We start from the raw sequence: 23,228 nt of genomic DNA on the forward strand, positions 1-23,228 counted from the left end.
GAGTATTATTTCCCTATTGAGCCCTATATCACTGTTCGCAGTTGTTGGGGTATAATAAGGGCCTCTTAAGTACGTTCGTGTACAGGCCTTTTTTGACTTTCGTGGGCTAGATACAACCTTTGCTGCTGTTCGCAGTCAGTGGGATTGTGTGTGGCCTTACCTGGTGTGAGCTTATCATGGCCTCTCATTGCTGCCGACATTGCCAATCAGCAATGGACCCTCGAGATGGGCATAGGGAATGCCCTTCATGCCTGGGGATCCCATACGAAACAAAAATATATTGCAGTATATTGGAAAATATCATGCAATATATTAGGCAACATATTCCCATATATGGGATTTAATATTTATATTTTCCAATATATTGAAATATATGCATAGACCATACATATGTGATACATATGTATATATGATACAAAATATATTGCAATCAAGACCAAAAATGACACTATATTTTTACATGTAATAGTTTGTCTTTATCTGCTTTAATATATTGCAATATATGCATACACCATACATGTATATATATATTACAAAATATATTGCAATCAAGACCAAAAAGGGCACTATATTTTTTACATGTAATAGTTTGTCTTTATATGTATGTATGTATGTATGTATATGTATGTGTGTGTATATGTATATGTATAATATATATATATATATATATATATATATATATATATATATATATATATATATTAGGCATCAGAGCACGTAGCTCGCAATGCTCAAGTAGGAAGCTGAGATTCAGGCGCGAAGAGAGGAAAGGGTGCATAACAGACACCAGCAACAAGGAGGCTGATAGATAGGTCCTGACCTATGATCCTGACCCACACTCCTAATCAGTAGGTGGCGGTAATGCACCTAAAAGTTGTTTGCCAACTGCCAGTAAATCCCAAGAAAAAGAAGAAGGAGGCTGATGTCAGCAGGCTACCCAACCCTAGGAAAGCTTTACAAGGTAAATAGTTTTCAGAGCTGGTGCTTTCTAGTTTTTATTGCATCTCTGCCAGGAAAGATTTTTGTGAACAAGAGGGGCAGCAGGAGGAGGAAGAGAGTAATCCTTGTTGTTCTGCTCCACAGATACTGTCTTACAACAGTTTCCTACGGTCAAGGAAGCTAATGTCAGAAAATCCATCAACAGTAGAATCTCCTAGCTAAGACACCAGGTGAAGAGCCAAGGCGTGGTTATATCATTTAAATAAGTCGTTTAAATCAGTGAAGAACCAAGATAGACTCCTAACCAGGATAACGGACTGTTATTTTGGTAATTTATTTCTTTGCTTTTCCACGGTTCCCAAAACTTCTTGAAAGTTTGTTTATTATTCATTTATTCATAATTGTCTGTGCATTTTGTTTATAGATATTGTCTTTATATTGTATAACGGCACTGCTGAAAGTTTGAAATGGACATTGGTAATTTGAGTTGCTTTAATTTATATTTTGTATATTTTTTGTTTAATGGCACTCTTTTAAAATGTAATTTATGTAAATGCAATGCAACACATTTATGTAATGTAATGTTAAGCCAATAACATTTCCTTTGACTGACCATATGCAAAACCTTTTGTGGTTTTAATAGGCCTGTGTAGCTCTGTACCTCAAATTGGGTTTAGTATCTGTTTAGTCTGCCTGATTAAAAGAAAATAAAGGTGACTTTTGATAGATTACCCATCAGTCTGTATTCATATGTTGTGTAAATGTTTGTATATTGCAGGTTGCATATTTAAGTATTTATATATTTTATATGTTTCATGTACATATACTGTATATATCCCCATATATGTTCATACATTGTATGCGCATGTTCTCTTATATGTACACATATTGTGCATACATTTACAATAAATATGTACATATATTTCCATCTAATTGTACATATATTTAAAATCTATTCCACAATATATCGAACACATATCTACGTATATATTTCCATATAGTTATACATATATTTGAAATATATTCTACCATATACACATACATGTGTCACTATATCTGTACATATATTGTTAATTCATGTTCCCATATATGCACATATGTTTCACATATTTCCCAATCTAATTTTACATATATTTAAAATGTATTCCACAATATATCGAACACATATCTACATATGAAGAGTTTGGTTCCAAAACGCAATAAATGCCATTTTTGAAAAAAATGAGTTACTACCAAAATCAGTATTATATCAGGTCAGTATTAAAAAGTAAATTCTTAATTTGACGTAAAATCCATTATCCGCCATGTTATTCTGTCATCTTTTCTCCCTTTTTTCCAAAATGCAATAAACGCCACTCCCCCTTTTCTACAGAATGCCATAAATCCACTCCACAGATTGCAGCGCACCATTCACGCAATGTAAACAAACAATGGCGGCGCGCTGAGTACACGGAATCCTAGTTTTCCTCATCTACTATGTACTTCCTGATCAGCAAACAAACAAAAACAAAATAATACTTTAATGGCATTGATAAACCTGTGATGGTTTTCTGTGACGGGAAAGAAACGTAAGCCATCAACATCTAATAATTTTCGCAAGAGACGGGTGCTTGTTTGCCCGGGCCGACAGCATCAAGTTTCTGTCATGATAGCACATTGACCCCAGGGGATCTTATGAAAAACTTTCCATAATTTTACTCAAAGTCAATGAAAATCGAGCAGGACCAAAACATTTTACAGCTGATCGCTGTGAAAAACGTTAAGCCACGACGTCAAGTATAACCGCAGCAATGACAGTGTTCTTAATATGACAAAGTAAGTGTTTTGATTAATGACATTAATGTTTATATTTTTAATTAGTGTGTACAACTAGTCAACTAAATGAATATAACATGGCAAAGATGAATGCACATTTATATAGGCTATTGATTCAATAGATTTATAGCATTTTGAATAAAAACTTGTTATGGATTTATTGCATTTTGTGGAAAAAATAATCAGTTTTTATAATAAATCTTTGAAAATCAAGCAGAGGTGGAAAGAGTACTGAAAATTTGTACTCAAGTACAAGTACAAGTAGTTGCTAAAATAATACTCAATTACAAGTAAAAGTACTGGTGTTAAAAATGTACTTAAGTAAAAGTACAAAGTACCCCTCTTAAAAACTACTCAAGTACAAATTACTTTTTAGCCGGTGATATTTATTGAATAAACATTAAATCCATTGAATGAAATCAGAAATATGAATGGATTAAAAACAGGTGATTTGTGTTTTATACAAATAAACACATAGTACAGGAATTTTGTCTGTTTAAAGAATGTTAAATGATTTTAACAGCAACTATATTATTTAATATTGTTTCTTCATATAATTTTTTATCAAGTTATTAAAATGGTCTAATGTTATTATTATTAATGAATTATGATGCAACATAAATAAGCTTGTTGGGTTATTTTATTTAAAAACAGATTTTTTACATTAACTCATTCCCCGCCAGCCATTTTTCGAAAAGTTGCCCGGCAGCATTTTTTATGATTTTCACAAAAGTTTTACAAAATGCCTTCCAGGAAAATTTTCTTCTAAAAATAAATAAACATACAAATATATCAAATGAAAGAACAGACCCTCTACTTTCAAACAAACAATAAAAAAAGTGAAAACCCATTTCATCCTATTTTTTTCCCTGCTTATAAACTCTTAAATATTGGTATTTTTCTTTACAAATACACTTTTTTTAGCAAAAAGCTGAAACAATTGCATTTTTGTGAAGGAATTTAGTTAGAGATTAGATTCAGAACGAATATCAAACATAAAATTAGTAAATAACGTTTTGGCTTCAGTTTATCCATAAATTGGGTAAGTCCGCTATCTAGTGGACAATCGCGGTATTGCACATTAACATAAATTCCTCAGAAACACGTTTTTTATGCAAATGTTTTTTTCTTAATTGACAAGATAACTCGTCAATGGCGGGCAAAAGAGTTAAAAAATATTAATGGACAAGAAAGCTTTGAAAAAGTACCCTACTAATATTTCAAAAGTGATCAGCATTTAGCACTGACAGATGTGTAACGTTAATTTAGACAGGCTGTCAGTGCAGTTACACTGCTACGCCAGTGGGACGCGGCAACAGACGAATTTGATAAAAGAGTCCTTATTAGACAATTCACTGATTCAATATGAATAAAACAATGTTGACAATGACATGAAATTTAACTTTGAGCGCCATTTTACAATGCTAAATCTTTTTTTTATGGTCTGTGTGCTCGTCACCTAGGTAACTGAAGCTCATGTTTCAAGTGATGTTTTCAGTCAAATTATCGTGAGGTCTACCCAACATTAAAAACGAAAACGATCACATAAATATGGTTATAAGTCTTCTTACCATGATGTGCTTTTTGAGATTAGAGGCTGAAGTATTGTAAGCCGAAATCACTGCAGATGGCAAACAAAGTTTGCATTATATTTGTACGCTGTCTCCTTTCCTTCCTCTGTTTGTGAACAACTCCCAGGTGCGGCCATGGGCACTCATCATCCGGTATTTCTTCGGAATTTTTAATTAATTCAGCGTCCATATGCCAAAGTTCTTTGACATTAAAACACTAAATACAACGTTACAGTGAAGGACGCGCGAGGATCGATTGAATAGCTCTCCAGAGACCAGGCTTTTTACATGGGTTTTTATTGGCCCGCCCACGATCAATTATTTCTATTGGATATCCAAATGCTGTCAAAGATTTGAATATTAATTTAATTCAAATTCTACAAGTACTTAGTAACGAATGTGATTTTCAAAGTAGCGAAGTACATTACTTACCTTAATTTGTACTTAAGTACAAGGAAAATTACAGACTTAAAAATTTACTCATAAAAGTACAAGTACACGAAAAAACTACTTAATTACAGTAACGTGAGTAGTTGTAATTCGTTACTTCCACCTCTGAAATCAAGTTATGGATTTGAATTTTTTATGTTTTTATAACCTAAAGATGCTATGTGAAAGTTTGTAACAGAAAATAGTGGTTTTCATCTTGTCACTTTCTTGGTATAGAAAACACGTTTTTACCAAAATTTGTCAAAATGGATTTATTGCGTTTTGGAACCAAACTCTTCATATATTTAATGTATTTTTCATATTATTTTACATATATTTGAAATATATTCTACCATATAGTAAACATACATGTGACAATATATCTGTACATATATTGTTAATACATTTTCGTGTATAAATCGGAATACGATATTGCGGATATTTATAAATATAAAATTGCATATATTTTTAAATATATAAACACATATATTATATTTAATGTTCAATATATTGAAAGCGACAATAATTTGTATATTTTGCAATATACTGCAATATATTACACATATGTGACCAGTCACGGAAAGTAGGGACACAAGTCGGATCTGGGCATTTTGAGTTATTCACAGATTCTGAAAGTGCAGTTTCTAAGCTTTCCAACGATGTGTAACACATGGAAATCTGATAAGATTTGGAGAAGTTGTGGCCATTTGAATATAGAAACTCAGAAATACTCAAACCGAGAAAATCGAGACGAAAGGGACTCTTCTTTTCAGCTGGGGGAGACAATAGGGCTCATTTACATCTCATTTAAATAAGCCATGCCCCCTGTAAAACCCTTTTTGAGATGTTCTAGCATCATATGTAGTATTTTATGACCAAATGACAACCCGCAAAAATAAACATGACTCTTTTACCTTTGTGGGGATCACAAGTCGAATCCAGTCGGTTTCAGATTATCCAATGTCCATATTTGTCCACAAATGCGTATTATCCGTGAAATATAGATTGTTTACATCAGATTTCGCATGAATGTCTGGTAATACAATATAATATATAATCTGAAGACTATTTAAATCGTAACATGTAAGGGTATATGAGCTTACATTCCGTTAAACACATGAACCCGCCTTCAAAGTTTGTATTTAAAATAGGGAAGTAGTATAATAGATCATCCAAACAGCGCCGTCGAAAACGTGACATCCTTTAGAGAGGTTACCAATGGCTCGCTCGTTCCTCCATCAGCCAATGACTTCATGGAAAATATTGATAGACAAAACATGTAGCCAATTATATGAAGAATACAACTATATCTGTGTAACTTCTGTGTGTTTGGACTCATGCTGCGCTGCAAGAACTGACATACAGATGACGTCAAAGTACCGCGAGAGCGAGTCGAAATTAAACTACTCCGTAAGATTTCTTGAAGAGCTCTCGCGGTACTTTGACGTCATCCGACTGCGGCGCCGCATAAAGTCAGTGACGCGGCTGACGTACGATGCGGCTGACTGTTATTTGTTCCGCCCCAGCTTCTTTTATTTTTCTTTTGTTTTGTGCGCCCGAGCTTTAGAGTCTGGGGAGACGCAGGCTATAAGTTTGAAAAAAAAAAAAAAAACTTAGCAAACATGTCTGAGGAACAGGGCAGCGCGTCACTACAGTCACGTGACTTCACGCTCGAGCCGGAAGAGAAGACAATGCTGAATAAAGTCGTAATTCTGCTATTTTTGGACCAAACTGTATTTTCGATGCATCAACACAATCTTACTGACCCACTGATGTCACATGGACTACTTTGATGATGTTTTTATTAACTTTCTGGACATGGAAACCATACATAGATTTTCAATGAAGGGGAAAGCTCTCGGACTAAATCTAACGATAAAACATCTTAAACTGTGTTCCGAAGATGAACGGAGGTCTTCCGAGTTTAGAACGACATAAGGGTGAGTCATTATTACATTATTTTCATTTTTGGGCGAACTATCCTTATTTAGTAGTCACGCTGTTCCCTTTGTGGGCGGAGGCGAAAACACAAGCTTATACAGTATGTAAATATACACACAGACAATGACGCCCCCCGCTGCACGCTAGAATCTCCGGAAAAACAAGCCTATTTTAACCGCAAAATGTACGCTTTTAAATATACAAAAACTGCTATCTCAAACATGGAGAGGCTTCTTCGTGATCTCAACTAACAGATTCTGCAATAAAACGAAAATCACAAATTTCGAAAAAAAAACTTTGTTTCTCATTTTCTCGAAACTTGTGCTGCCGACTTGAGTCCCTGGTTTCCGTGACGGGTCACATATATAGAATATATGTACCATCAATATATTATTCCATGTATTGCCAATATATAATATATTGGAAAATTGGAAGTAAAATAATATATTGCAATATATTACAATATATTTCAAGTAATATATTGGTAAATATATTTTCCTTTCATAAGGGATGGCACATTTAAGAGAGGATGTGGATAATCCCTGCAGTGCGGCTTGTGACCTGCCCAGAGAGGAACGAATTCACTGTGCTAAGGGAGCAGGCAGTTCTGTACCTGAGCACAGTAAGGAGAGGGAACGCTCATCAGACAGGCATAGTCGTAAGCGTCCTCATAAGCACTCACATGATCGCCATGAACCGCATAAATCAAGACATGAGAAAATGGTGGATGTGGCTAAACGCCCAACTCCTGCTCCACAAGCAGAGAGTGGCAACACAGACACTCAACTAGAGATCCTGGCTGCTATTCAGAGTTTAGTGCAGAGGATGGATCGAATTGAAGCTCGTAACTCAGCTTCACCATCACTACCTCATGGTCAGGAATACGTTCCTCCACCTGCACAGCAGGGTTATCCTGAAACTGATGCAGAGGAGGCTGATGTATTATCTCTTCTTGCTCCCTACTCGCTGGTTGATGATGCACAGCAGGCAGAAGGAGAGAGCCAAGGAGAGGGACCCCATTCAGATTCTGCCGAAGTGGATGGCGAATCAACGGGAAGAGACGATTTTCCAGCAAATACTCTTATTGCTAGAGTAATTAGTGCAGCAAAAATTCTTTGTTTGCAGCCTTCTGTGCCTGACCCAGCTCCTGTCAGGGGTATCTGGGAAGGCATACCTCAGACTAATTTTCCATCTTGCATTCCAGTAGCAGATGATTATACCTCAATGTTGAGGACAGCATGGAAGAAACCATCTCAAAAGCCCCAATTTAATGCCAGTTACCCAAAAGAAACGGGACTAGGGGACATGCCACCAATAGAACAGGAAATAGCATCCTGGACAACTTTGGGACCAGCCTATGCATCTGCTAACCCTCGCTGTCCCAAAAAGGAGTGTGCAAAAACTGACCGTCTGATCTCACGATCCTTTAATGCCACTGCATGTGCAGCTTGTACAGGCAATGCTTTGGCTATCCTCTTGGCAGCCTTACGAAAAACAGTAAGTGCAGATGACCAGGATTCTAGGAACCTTGTTGATTCTGCTCTGGCGGCTCACTCACAATTGACACGAGATGTGGGGGAGGCGATGTCTTCGGCTGTTTTATGTCGTAGACAGGTATGGCTGGCACAAACTTCTTTGCCAGAGACTATAAGAAGCGAACTTATGAATTTGCCAGTAATTCCCGGTCACGTTTTTAATTCAGATTCCCAGGAGGTGTTGGATAGGGCTGAGCGCTCCATCACAACAAGAGAAGCGGACCAGCGAGCTTGTCGTAAACCAGCTCCAGTCTTCAGACCGAGGTCGAGAGAAACAAAAAGGCCGCAGCAACCTGCTTGGTCTAGACACACAAGTGGCAATCCTGTTAGTGTTCCGGGGCAGAGCTTTCATGGCCAAAGACAAAATCCTGCCCCGTATCCCCAGAGGAGATTTCAGTCCCGCGGGGGAGCTCGTCAGAGAGGTCCACGAAGGGGTGCAGGACGTAATGGTGGACCTGCATAGGGGTCAGGGGCCGACCGTCGACTGTTCTTCTCAACTTTCACGGGCCAATTGGGAGAGAGTTGTCTCAGACCAGTGGGTTTTATCCACAATAACTCATGGGTATCGGCTACAGTTTCGACGGCGCCCCCCCATTTTCAAGGGTCAGAATGACCACTGTCAAGGACCCACTATTGGAGCCCGTATTGAGGGAAGAGGTACAAGCTCTTTTGCAAAAAGGAGCAATCGCAAAAGTGCCCTTCAACGCACAACAGACTGGGTTTTATTCAACCTATTTCATAATTCCAAAAAAAGACGGGGGTCATCGCCCCATTCTGGATCTCAGGCACCTCAACCAGTACTTAAAAATTCTTCCATTCAAGATGATTCATACAAAGATGGTATGCAGTCCATAGGTGCAGGAGAATGGTTCACATCCCTGGATTTAAAGGACAAATATTTCCATATTCCAATTTGTCCAGAGCACAGGCCTTTTCTCCGCTTTGCTTTTCAAAACCAGGCTTTTCAGTCTCAGGTTCTACCATTCGGCCTGTCTTTGGCACCGAGAATCTTTACTTGGGTGATCGCAGCCACCCTAGCCCCCCTTCAGCTGCGCGGTATCAAAATCCTGCCATATCTGGACGATTGGTTAATTTGTGCTCCTTCTCGAGAGCAGGGGATCAGGAACACAGAGGAGGTACTAGCTCACATTCAGTTCCTGGGGTTCACAGTGAACTGGGAAAAGAGCAGTCTCCAGCCTCAGCAGCAGGTGAAATTCCTAGGGCTATATTTCAACTCCATAACAATGAAAGCATGTCTCACTCCCCAGAGAATAGACAGCCTACAGAAAGCGTTACGACACTTCCAGAAAGGGAAGCTTGTAACCGCTCACAGAGTTCAGAAGCTTGTAGGACTGTTGGCGGCAGCATCAGTGGTGATTCCCTTAGGCCTACTAAGGACAGAGATGTGACGCCTGATACAGAGATGGTTAAATTCTTTTCATCTTCATCCAAAGAAGGACAGAAGAAGGAGGCTGCTGGTGACAAAGGCCTGCATGCGGGCCTTACTTCATTGGAGGGACAAGGACTTTCTCTGCAGGGGAACCCCACTGGGCAATCTTCCTCACAGAAAATCAGTGGTGACAACAGATGCATCACTGATAGGCTGGGGAGCTGTTTGGGAAGGCAGGTCAGTTGGTCATGGCCGCAGCAGTCCTCACTGAGAGCTATTCACATCCCAGGTGTGACAAACAGAGCAGCCGACATTCTGTCCAGAAACGGGCCTCTCCCAGGAGAGTGGCGGTTGAACACGGAGGTAGTAGCCCAAATTTGGACCCGATATGGGACAGCTCACACAGATCTCTTTGCCTCCAGGGAGACAACCCATTGCCAGGGATGGTACTTCCTCACGATATAAGAGGGCAGTTTAGGCCTGGATGCACTATCACAAGAGTGGCCGACAGGCTTATTTTATGCTTTTCCCCCCTTTCCTCTGATTTGCCAAGTCCTCCAGAGGATCAGGGAGAGTCATTGCACAATTCTACTAGTTGCTCCACAGTGGCCGGGAAGACCATGGTTCCCAGACCTAGTTCAGCTGATTCAGGGTTCCCCGTGGCAACTCCCATCACGGGCGGATCTCCTATCCCAAATAGACGGGCAGATTTGGCATCCAAACCCGATGGCACTACAATTGTGGGTATGGCCTCTGCAGAGTCCATCCCTCAACAACTAGATGAAACGGTACGCGAGACACTGAATAATGCCAGAGCTCCATCTTCTCGGGCTAATTACTCCATAAGGTGGAGAATTTTTTCTGAATGGTATGTAGGCATAAATGTAGACCCAGTAACGTGCTCTGTGCCACTTGTCCTTAGATTAGGCCGACATCCCTTGGTAGGTCAGTTCCTGAAGGGAGCTCGTCGCTTATGTCCAAACCGCTCTTTGCGGGTACCCAATTGGGATTTGCCTTTTGTACTAGACTCTCTCACTAGGCCCCCATACGAGCCAATGGCTGATACAGACTTAGAAGCTTTGTCTCTCAAGACCGCTTTTCTTTTGGCTATATGCTCCGCTAAAAGGGTAGGAGAATTGTGTGCGCTATCTATTAGTGATGACTGTTTACGCTGGAGGCCGGATGGCTCAGGGGTGACGCTCTGGCCCAACCCGGCCTTTTTACCTAAAGTTCTTAATCCTCAGTTCAGGAATCAGGTTCTGGAGGAAGTCTCATTCTCAGCTTTTTGTTTGCTATGGAAAGGCTAGATTGGGGTCGCCACTTTCTAAGCAACGTTTGTCACATTGGTTGGTTAAGGTTATTTCCCAGGCTTATAAGGGAAAGGGGTTACCAGTCCCTATGGGAACACGAGCCCACTCAACCAGAAGTGTAGCTACCTCATGGGCTGCACTTAAAGGAGTTCCGGTGGGGGAGATTTGTGCTGCAGCATCATGGTCTACACCATGTACATTTGCAAAATTTTACAGAGTTGACGTAAACCGCCAATACGCCTGTCAGCACTGCAGTTTTGATGTCTGTTGCCCAGCGAGGTTTGAATAATTCGGAGTCTGTAGTTCCTTGCGACCATGTTGACATTAGTCATCCTATTGGACCGTAGTGACGGTCAGAGTGAGGTCGAAACAGATCGTAAGTTATGAATATAACTATGGATCTGTGAGACCGAAGGATGACCGTCACTATCCCTGTCGCTCGGAATACTGGGCGTTCAAGGTAAGAGAACGAGCCGGAAGTTTAATGCGCCTTTTATAGCGCGTGACGTTCCGCTTCCGGGGTCATGGGCATGACTTTGTTTACATAAGGTCTCGAGAGAAGGCGGAACGAAGGTTATCATCCTATTGGACCGTAGTGTCGGTCATCCTTCGGTCTCACAGATCCATAGTTATATTCATAACTTACGTTCTCGCGCTGCAGTCCATCCCTTCCGAGTCGCACAAACCCGCAACAACAGAGCGATGACAAGTACAACGATCTCAAAACAAAGGTAGCGGACACAAGCACAAAGTATAAAAAGCACAAACGTTACTTTTCCGTCGTTGCGGTGATAGGCAAGAATGTTTATGAACGTGCAACTTATGCCCATGAAGAAAGAGTCTCTTCAAGTCTGTAGCGAGTAATTCTGATCTAATAAAGCACCTCACATCATCACATGCTGCCAAAACATTAGTGGTTTCTCTTTAGTGTCTTAAAGTGATTAAGTTGAGCATCACATCAGCAAATCAGAGTACTGAATACGGTCATATTTTCAAGATAAATGTTGCTTCAGGATAAAATAAAAAAATTAAACTGTGATTGTTTAATATTGCCTGAGGTAACGGTAGTTGCTTGGTAGTTATAACTGAACTGCAGGTTTGTGTAAGCAGTAAATATCTTTTAAGCAGTTCTTTCTAGCCCGTCATGTCTTGTTAGCTACTGCAGCAATCAAAATATTCCATACGTGCATATGAAATCACACGCTATGATATAGTCTAATGTTTTCATTTGTCTTCATTAAGGAGACAAAACTATTCAGAGTTGTGTATGTTTAGAAAGCTTGAAAGAACTTAATGTTGCATTTTCCAGGATACTATGAAAAGAAAGGCTGATATCCATTTTTTAACCAAAAAGAATAGAAAAATCAAATACTATGGGAGTGGAAGGTACAAATAAAACAGAAAATATGTTGTGGAAGGGAGAGGAGTAGATGAAGTCATGAAAGAAAGAAACATAGAAATGGATGGTGAAGAGCTAAAAGAAGTGAAAAAACAGAAACAATCCATCATGAAGTGAGTGAAAGGATTAAAGGAGGGTTATGAGAGAAAGAGATGTGTGCCTTTCAAATATGTTTTACATTAATATAAACTAGGCAAACCTATTTTATTTATATAACAGTCTTTATACCATTATGTTCAACCTTGCTCATCATTACAGTCAGTGTTTTTAGATAATGGTAAGATGTATGTATTAACTTAGTATTAAGACAAAGGGTGCTACAGTAGAGATTCTAAAGGTAGCTGCTTGGGTACTTATAGGAATTTGTACAAATTGTTATTTGTTGTTGCATTTTTTATGTTATAAAAATTTGAGGTCCAGCAAGGATGCTTACTTTATTGCCACCCCTCCTAGTTCTCATGCCACCCCCTTGCCACCCCAAAAATAATTTTCTAGATCCGCCCCGCCGCCGGATGATCTCGAACACACCTACAGTCACGTGCCTGCAGCGCCAGCTGAAGTCGGACAAAGTTACTAACCGGAATGCACTTCAAGTCAGTCGCCGATCGGTCTGCGCAGCGCCGCATGAAGTCGAACACACCTCTTGTGTTTCGAGTCATGTGCCTTCGGTGTCTCGTCTCATCACCCCGCTCTCTTGTTCTCCCGTTGTTATCTTGGTCTTTACTATTTAATCCCTTTGTATCCTTGGTCCTGTGCTGGTTCATTTTGTTCTGTTTCCGTGTTTCGTGTGGTAGCTTAAACCAAATATCTTGTCAAGTTTAGTGTATCTGTTTAGTGTTTCATGTTGTGTTCCCCTCGTGGGTTTTTGTTTCTTGTTAGTTTAATAAAGTATTTTTTGTAGTGGTGGGCAATGCGAGGCTTCGTGAAACACTGAAACAGTTGAATCAATTGTGCCGTATGTTTTGAGGTTTCGAAACATCAATCCGAAACCGCCTCCACAGTGACACCTAGTGGTCGTTTGCATGTCTTTACATAGAGCAGCCTTGGCAAGATTTTAGACGAACGCTGACAAATTGTATCTCACATGTTGTTTGATTGATACACAAGTGATAGAATGGGATAGTGGATAGAGTTCTCGGCTCTCATGCAGGATCGAACCCGGGAAATGCATGCGTTACGTCATCGTAATGAAATACTTTTTTGTTGTTGTTTTAACATCTGTTTGACAACTACATGAGCTTTTAGGCTCACAATTGTCGATAACTATAGGCTATTCAGGTCTATTTAATAAAAAAAATGGAATAGAGATATACCAAATAAATAATGAGAGATTCATAAAATATATCAAGCCATACTATGCCACATTGTTTACATATAAAGATTTTTATTCAGATATATAAATTGTTCTGTGTTGATAAACTCAACCAGCTTCTTTTTTACATATAATTTCTCCAGCCTTTGAAAAAATTCTCACACAAGGGACAATTGCCATACAAAAATGTAATATATGGCCATATATGTACTTATATTTTACATAGTATGACATATATCTATACATATATTTGACTTATCTGAGAACACAATATATGCCTGCAACATATATGTACATTTATACAGTGCCGCTGCTAGCCATTTTGGTGCCTAATTCATAATTCCTTTAAAATGCCCCCCACCCCGACCTTGAGAATTTTTTTTGTTTGTTTTTTGCCAGTTTAACTCTTTATTACCAAACATATAACTTAATACCAGAAAGTAAAATCTTCACAGCTTTAGTCAACAAACACTACATATTTGAAAGTGCAAACTTTTATAGAATAGCAAAATAGAAAAAAATTACCAAACTTAAATAGAATACATTTAATCCAGACATGTTTTTCCCAAGTACAATGTCACTTTAAATAAATTACATTAAATAAACATCAATAAGTAAACAAGAATACTCAATATTCTTAAATAAAACAAAGATTTAGAGAACTAAGTGTCACAGTAATTGCTTCATATCATACATGGCAGAGGTGTAAAGAGTAGCTGAAAGCCATACTTGAGTAAAAGTACAAATTCCTTACTGTAAAAATTACTCCACTACAAGTTACAAGTCACCAATTTAAATACGACTTGAGTAAAAGTATTAAAGTAACCCAATTTAAAAGTACTCAAGTATTTTTACTCGTACTGAATGTTGGCTCAAAGATGCACTAGTCCTCAACACAAAGAGACATTGTAGGTCTGGGCAGTGAAAACAAAGAAAGTTTATTTATGAGGTTTTATTTCCTAATATAAGAAAGAAATCAAACACCAAAAAATTTTGACCTGGCAGAACAAACACAGATTAAACATACACTGTAAACCCGAATGCTCAAAGTAATTAATTGTATTTAGTACTGTTAACTTAAATCATTACAATTAGTTCAAATTAATTAACCTTGTTGAGTATTTAGAACTTTCAGATATTTATGAGTTTGTAAAAATTAAACTTTTTAAGTTAGATGAATACATGTTGTTTTTTAATTTGCACTAACTGTCTCTTTAATGTACTCCAACTTAAAATCCCTCAGTTTAGAGATTTTGCGTCTGACGTCATCCGTGTTCACGTAAGCTGCTCGTGTTGAGTTCTTCTTCTCAAGATGACGGATCGGTCGCTTCATGGGGTGCTGTAAGTCTCACCTTTAAACTCAATGTATCAATTCTAAAGGCCATTATGTTTACTTTTCATGTACGTAATTGTGTTTAACAGTTAGATGTGATGTAAATATGATATTTTTAGATGCGTTGTCACATTGTTGCTGTCTTTTGTGAGTGATGCCATATTTGGCTAGGGAATTTAGTGACTGCAGTACTGGAAGATTCCAGTAGGGGGCGTGGACAGGTGACTAGGGTCAAGCACGCGTTCCTGTAGTATCATAGAACAATACACTGATTGAGGGAAACTCAGCGTGTTTGTTTGTCTCTAATACCAGAGGTGGGTAGTAACGAATTACATTTACTTCGTTACATGTACTTGAGTACATTTTTTGTGTAACTAGTACTTTTAGAGTAAATTTAAGGATAGGTACTTTTTACTCTTACTCAAGTACATTTCTAGTGAAAAAACTGTACTTTTACTTCGCTACATTCGGCGGCGTTACTGCGCTACTTTCAAATGGTAATAATTAATGAATATATATATTTTTTAAACTTTATAGGGCGTGTTCGAAAGTTATGCGAGACCGGCTGCGTCACCCTTTAGCGCGCGCGACCGCGCGGTCACCCTTTTTAGCGCGCGCAACCGCGCGTAGATGAGAAGCAGATGAGGGCGCGTGTGCGTTGTGCGAGATATCGGAGGCAGATCATGCATGGCGGCTTCAAGTTCGGTCTATGTTTTCACTCCAAGAGGTCAAAAAGAATAGTTTCATGATGCGATGCATGCTTTTTTCAATAAACGAGCTGACATCTCAGCTTACAGGAATTCAAGATCCAACCTGAAGTAAGTGTCACAGTATTGTCTATTTGAACACTATTAATGGTCATTTCACACACTGTCCGAGTTTTTTTGCCATATGCACTCTTGTGCAAGCGATGACAAACCCTAGTGTAAGTTAAACCATACAAACAGCACGTTCATCTGCACATTTCCAATTCATTTCCCCACAACTAAACAAACTGAACAGCAAAATGTAAGGACGTCTTGCATTTATACACAAATCCGGACACCTCACTAATGTGTAAAAAATACATTCAAATAAAAACGGGATTGTTAGAGAATGAATGAATAAAAATAAAAGAATAAAGTTTGATTTTAAAAAAACATGTATATTATATATTATACTAAATGTAGAGTTGATTTGCACAAACAGATAAGTTCCATATGAAATTCTAAAATGATAATTTTTATTAAGCTCCTGTTTATGTTCAGTAATTGCACTTTAATGGCAATGAAAATAACCTATTCATATAAAAACATGATCACAAACAGACACACACGTTCTTTTTTGTTTACTGTTTGCATGTTTAAAGGCAGATGCTGACAAGTTTGTGTTGTGAACATGAAATTAAATACAGAGTTAACCGACAGAAAATATCTGTGTGTGTTTGAGATTTTTTCTCAAATGACACGTTATGTGATAATGTACCCATTGCAGGACTGAGATAGGCTGCTTTACTTGTATATAAGCAGAACAATGAGACTTTTAAGGAGAGGTTTTTTAAAACCCTCCAAGTAGTCTGAAATTCAGTGCTATTGTGCTACTTCTCTATCAGATCGGAAGTAACGAGTAACTAACTACTTGAGTAGTTTTTTCATCTAATACTTTTTTACTCTTACTCAAGTAAATAATTAGATTGATACTTTTACTTTTACTTGAGTACATTTTTGTATAAGTACTTGTACTTTTACTTGAGTACAGATTTTGGGTACTCTACCCACCTCTGTCTAATACCTGTTCCCTTATTGCAGGTAAAACCCCTAGAAAACCTATTATTTATTGTTTTAATGCTTCAGTGACTGTTGTGGGTATTATTATGAGTTTGTTTTATGCACTTTATTAGTTAAAAAGTAGCTAAACTGTGTTTAATGAAAAGTAGGTCACGCGTGGCGCACGTGAATCACCCCCCCCCCCTGTCATGACTGCTGGGTGATCGATGGCTGTGTGATCTGTGTGTGTGTGTTGTTTACCTGTGGTGCCGGTTCCTCGTGTGTTCACTAACTCCGCCCCCTTGTTTCGGTAATTGTTCACCGGTGGTGTCTCGTTTACCTTTTCCTTTATATTGCACGTAGTCCTGTCTTTCGTTGCGCGCTCATTGTTTTATCACAGTCCTGCTGCCCTGCCTTGTCTTGTCAGTCGCTTTCTGTCTCTTCCTCTTATTACCCCAGGTTTGGTTTTCGGCGTTCGGGGACTCGTCTTCGCCCGGACCGCTCGCTTGTGGATTACTGGAACTCATTGACTTTGTTTGTCTCTCGGTACAGCTGGTTCGCTTCGTTTCTAGGCGGTACACCAGCTGTCTCTGTTTCTCTCTGGTTTGCATCATCACCCGTGAGTGGAGTACACCTTTTTACCATTGTGGATTACATTGACTCTAACGACTGTTGTTTCTCGGAACCGCTGGTTCGCTTCGTTTTTAGGCGGTGACCAGTGGTTTCCGGGTGGCTCTTCTACATCAGGATTTCACAGTCGATTACCCGTCTGAGAACTTGGATTTACCATCTTCAATCTCCGCCTGTCATCCACCTTCAGGGCGGCGTGTTTCATCCCTCTGTTGCGTGTGGTGACTGTGCTGGTGTTCTCGATGGAGTGCGTGGGTGGCTCTCTCTCTCCCTTCAGATCTGTACTGGATTATCGTGTAGCGCCGACTCACTCTCTCCTACTGTGGGAGTGCTTCATTCCCACAGTAGTGTTATCATCCAGAGTCAACGGGTGTGTGCCGTGTGTGGATCTACCAGTGACTTTGCTCTCCAGATCTCTCATTCTATTTTTCTAAATAAATATTGTTAACTTGCACTTGACTCCGAAGTTTTTTCCTGACACCCCCAATGTGACGATAACTTGAGAGTAATGGTTGTGGTCTAAATGATTATTTCTAATGATGTGTATATTAAGGTTATGGCAATGCAAGTTTTATATGTATTGATCAGGATTTTTAGTTTGTGTTTATACTATTAGTCGATGTGTTAAGTGACTGGTCTAAAAGTAATAAACAGTGGTTAATGTGAATCGTTGTGCACATGGCTGTTTAAGTGATTAACTGAATAATGAGACACATGTATACTATTAATATGCATTATATTGCATTTGTCAATGTATGTGTTTTAATGAGAGAGAATTGTTGCGTTTGCTACCTGTTTATTTTTAGATCCTGCTTGCTATTACTGTTTGAATCATAATGTTTAACCATGTGTTTCTTTTCAGATTTCAAATAAGATGATAGACTGGGAGTGCAGGGTGTAAAAAGATTCATCGTTCAAGACTCCACCTCAGACACCACAGACTAGAACATAGACACTGCTCAAAAATAAGTCCACTTCCATGTATGTATCATGATTGCCCTTGCATGTTTCACACATTCGGTGAACTCAAAAGTCACCTGTGTAGAAGCCATGTAACGGATAATTCATAATAAGTGATGTACTAAATTCTGGCAGCATCATTTTCATGTTCTTAATCTTTTTTGTTCCTTATTTTTTAGCTTCTGAAGATTCTGAAGTGCACATTGAGAAAGGGCCACTGGAGCAATATACGGTTGTGCCTTACAGCTCTAATGGCCAAATGCATAGTGACCCAGTGAATGTCTCTGTTGTTCTTGAGGACGAATTGGTCACCACCCACAACCAACTTCCAGAGGCCTTTCTTGTCCTGTTTGGATTCCTGTATGCTTTTCACATACATATTCCTAAAGGACTTGCAAAAACATTTGTATTTGTGCAAAAAACTTTTGCTTGGCATGGAAGATAGGAAACTGTCTCCTAGCCTGCAAACCTTAAAGAATGAGTTGATGTGAAGCATAACTTGTACTACCTCAGCACACACAAAAGACAAAAAGAGTTACTTAAATGTTATCTAACTGATGTTACTTTGATTTTTTTACTTGTATCTACTTAGTTCTTATTGACAAGTTATGGTAATAACAAACCGGTTCAGTTTATAAAAAAATGTCATTTTTAATGCAACTGTGTGGTCAGTGGTGTAGTCTACGTGATACGCAGGACTACGCCGTATACCCACTAGAAATTGTCAAGGATTTCCGTATACCCACTAAAAATAGCGCGAGGATGCGTAACAGCATGGTTTTGTGACATTTTTAAACTTTTAGTCATAATATACATGTGAAGCACTGACCATTAGCATGCTACACTTGCTACTTTAGCGGGTTGGTTGAAATACATAATAGGCTATATACTTCCTGTCGAACTGCGCGATCCGATCGGCGTATTAATTTCTATGAAATCAAATTACTATAGTGACGCGAAAGTGACTGGGGAGCAGTCTGGTGTTGCGCCACAAGCGAGTGATAGCAAAGTACCGCGAGAGAGACCCAGTTATCACATGGAGAAATCTGCTTTGAATCGCTCTCACATTACTTTGACATCACCAAGAGGTCTGCTTTACGCCAAATGAAGTCGAACATGGAGTGTAGCTGCTCACGCGACACTGTAAACAACATACAGTCCATGTGGAGAAGTGAACAAGTGAAGCAGTGCTGCAACATAAAATCCATAGAGTTTACAACGCACATGTGAGTAAACAACATTTAAATCATCAGTCCAGTTTATTACTTTATCTGGAGGTATGGCTCCAAATGCAATAAAATAAGCCCGTGATTATATCCTGATGGTTTTTAGCTGCCATCAGTTGCTCTGCATGTTTGCTTGTGCTTCACAGTGTTAAACTTCCCTTCGATGTGTTCATTTATATATCTACGTTCAAGATGTATATGATCTTAAACTTCTGTGAGGAAATTCATGTCTGCGTTGATGTTCAGTTCAGACTTGCAAATATTAGGCTAGATGGTCTTGTAATAATAATTAAGTATAAGCCTATTTTCAGTTTTAGACAATGCTTATATTATATGCAAAAATAAGCTTTTATATCAATGACTATGCAAATAAGAGTTAATTCATGGTCATCTTAAATGTGTATTAATTAAAAACATTTACACCATTATATTACACATGGTAATGTTATCAATAGTTGTCAGATAATAGCTATTGAAGGAGTGGATATTTTTTTCACCTTCAATGCATGTGTTTGCCACGGATTGAAGATTGTAAACAGTTAATTTAATTTTAATTAACAGTTAAGTAACTTTTGTCCCTGAGTTAGATGTTGATTAACACTAAACCAGTCTAAAAATCAGTCCAGTTTCCCCAGCTGTAAACCCATTGGCTGTTAAAGTCTTTTTTTTCTTATAATAAACTGACATGTTGATAACACTTTCAGTTTATGTGTTCATGAGTACACTTTCAGAATGCTCTTAGTTACATGAAGATCCATACTGTATGCATCTGTGAGTGTTGTGGTACTTATGAGGTGTCGCGCTGGGACGAGTGAGCATAAGGATGAGAGGGAAAAATCACAGTATACTCACTACAAAAATCTAGACTACACCACTGTGTGTGGTGTTAATATATGAAGTTGGCTGTTAAGCATTCCTTGCTCATTTCTCATTTTATACAATACTGTTAAACAGTTTGAGCCTGTTAAAAGATATGTTGTGTTGCTAAGAGAATTTAATTTCTGACTGGAAAATATTAAATGCTGTTAAACAGTTATGTTACCTTGAACCCATTAAAAGGGTAACTTTACTTATGTGGGTTGCTAAACAGACTTTAATTTTTGACTGCAGATTGTATCACATTTGTAAATTTAAGAGAGATGTTTAATTCAACTGTCTCATGCTAGTTTAAATGTATGAAATTTGCTGTGGAGCAATCCTTTTGTGAAATAAATTGCCAACATTTTATTACACATGTCATGTGTTTCTGTGAAATTGCTGAAGCATTTTGATAAAGATTTTAGAAGTTGATTTAACTTGATATAGAAAATAAACAATTTGCTTAGCAAGAACTCAAATAGAAAAGTATAGTAAATGACACATTTGATTTGCAAGCACTCAAAATACACAAGTTTAGATAATGAAATATTTCAGGTGCAAGAACTCAAAATACACAAGTTTAGTAAATTAAATGTTTGAGTTGCAAGAACTCAAAATATAACTGTGTAGTAATTAAAATGTTTGTGTTAACTTACTTAGTACTTTCAGTTAGGTCCAATTACCATAAATGAGAACCAGAAACTCAAAACTTATAAGTTCTGCATAATTAAAATCAGGATCATCAAAACTCAAAAGATTTGAGGCAACTGATTACCTCAAATTTTTTGAGTATTTCCAACTTATTCGGGTTTACAGTGTAGTCATAGTCTTTTGACTAAAATTTAATTTAGTTTTAGTCATATTTTTGTCATCTGAATTGATTTAGTTTTAGTCTAATTTTATTCAACTAAATGCCATGAGATTTTAGTCTAGAAATCTACATTAAATTTGATTTAAACCCATTTAATTTTAGCCTAGTGTCATTGTGTACTTGAATGTGCCATGCTGAAAAATATATAGCCTAACTTTGTGATATAAATATATGGTAACACTTTACAATAAGATTCATTAGTTAACATTAGTTAGCTATATTAGTTTACATGAACTAATAATGAACTGCACTTATACAGCATTTATTAATCATTGTTAATGTTAATTTCAACAATTACTAATACTTTATTAAAATCTTGTTAACATTAGTTAATGCACTCTGAACTAACATAATAAAAATTTAAGCTTTAATTGTTTGTTCAACTAACATTAACAAAGATGAATAAATAATGTAACAAATGTATTGCTCATGGTTTGTTCAAGTTGGTTAATACATTAACTACTGTTAACTAATGAACCTTATTGTAAAGTGTTACCAAATATTCTTATATAGGCCTATCCTAAAAAATATATAATTTTAATATTTAAAAAATTCCAGTAAACAAAAATTACACTAACAGAAATATGATTATGCATATTAAAAGCGTGAAGTTGTTCATTTGAAAGATTAATTGTAAACACATGTAGTACGTAACACCACTATCTCACATTAAGTGCACTACATTTCTTCAGTCATGCATCCCTCTTTAAAGTAAATACATTACAGCATACTTGATTAAATGTGAGGACAGTGAAATTGTACACTTATTATCAATCTTATAATGTACTTAAGTTACTCGGGCAATAAGTACAGGACCTCGCTGGTTTATTTTGGCTTATATAGTAAGTTATATCAAGTTATGTACCAGCTCAGGTTAGCTGATAAAGTAGCATCAGAGTATATAAATATTTGTGCTTGCCTTTGAGTTGCGGGATGACCCTCCTGCAATCGCGCATCACTTTTGTTTTGATTGTAGCATCACATGTTTAAAAAAGGGTCCCTTGACTGAAGCAAATGTGATATGCATCCATATGTTTGCTCTTTATCTCTTCTCTCAGACCAGACGCTAACTTTTCTGTACAGTTTATGACATATGCAGCACGCAGATGTCCCGCTACGGTGGCTCAACGAAAGCTATTCAGCGTTTGACATCAAAGTACCGCGAGACCAGACTTCTCCATATGCATTTGATTCGCTCTCGCAGTACTTTGATTTCATAAGATTGTTCTGCGCAGCGCCAAATGAAGTCCCTCAGTTGCAGGCACGTGCACACATAGACATCAAAGGGGGCTTGAGCACCTGCCCTTTTTATTCCTGGAGAGAAAGTGCCCTTTTTTTCTGGGGTGCTTTTAAAAAAAAAAAAATAATATGATCTTTATTCATATAACAACTGATGTCTGTCTGTTTCCTGTGTTTTTTACTTGTTGCTTATTTAATTTAACATGAATTTATTCAGAAATCATTTAAATGAGATTTAAACTCTTATATAAAGAAAAATAGCGCTATTTGTGGCACACAAACGGTTAACAGATGAGTCCCGCCTCCAAAATTCACATCGCTAATATGATTGGCTTTACCTTTCCTTAGTCCCGCCTCTCTAACTTACTTCGCTTTATGATTGGTTTGTCTACACTCGTGCTGCATCATTCGCGCCTCAAGCGCCAAAGCTCAGCCCGAAGAACGAGAAGCGATCATGTGCATGATTATGCAGGCAGCTACTGATAAGTGTGTGAAGAAGAAAGCATTCTTATATTAACAGTTTTATGCACAAAATATGGGACACGTTGTTACACATAACGATTCAGGGACATTGTTTTCCATGGCAATCCCATATTAACCTGAAGAGTTGCAAACTTGTAACAGTGTAGTGTATGTAGTTTAAACAGACTGCTCAGAAAATAATAAAGCACAAACAAAAAAATAATTGCTAACTGCAGTAGTAAGCTTTTTTGTTTGCGTTTTTT

General features: G+C 37.8%; 1 long non-coding RNA gene across 2 annotated transcripts; it reads left to right on the forward strand.

Moving 5' to 3' along the window:
* The first annotated feature begins 2,245 nt into the window (after positions 1 to 2,245).
* On the forward strand, positions 2,246 to 20,765 carry LOC135786044 (uncharacterized). Of its 2 annotated transcripts, XR_010546780.2 has the most exons (4): positions 2,246 to 2,754; positions 14,885 to 14,982; positions 18,212 to 18,330; positions 18,489 to 20,765. It is a non-coding gene; the product is annotated as an uncharacterized lncRNA (long non-coding RNA). The 2 variants fall into 2 exon arrangements; XR_010546779.2 differs by lacking the exon at positions 14,885 to 14,982.
* The last annotated feature ends 2,463 nt before the right edge of the window (positions 20,766 to 23,228 follow it).

Source organism: Paramisgurnus dabryanus, chromosome 4 (assembly GCF_030506205.2).
Source record: "Paramisgurnus dabryanus chromosome 4, PD_genome_1.1, whole genome shotgun sequence".
NCBI classification, from domain to species: Eukaryota; Metazoa; Chordata; class Actinopteri; order Cypriniformes; family Cobitidae; genus Paramisgurnus; species Paramisgurnus dabryanus.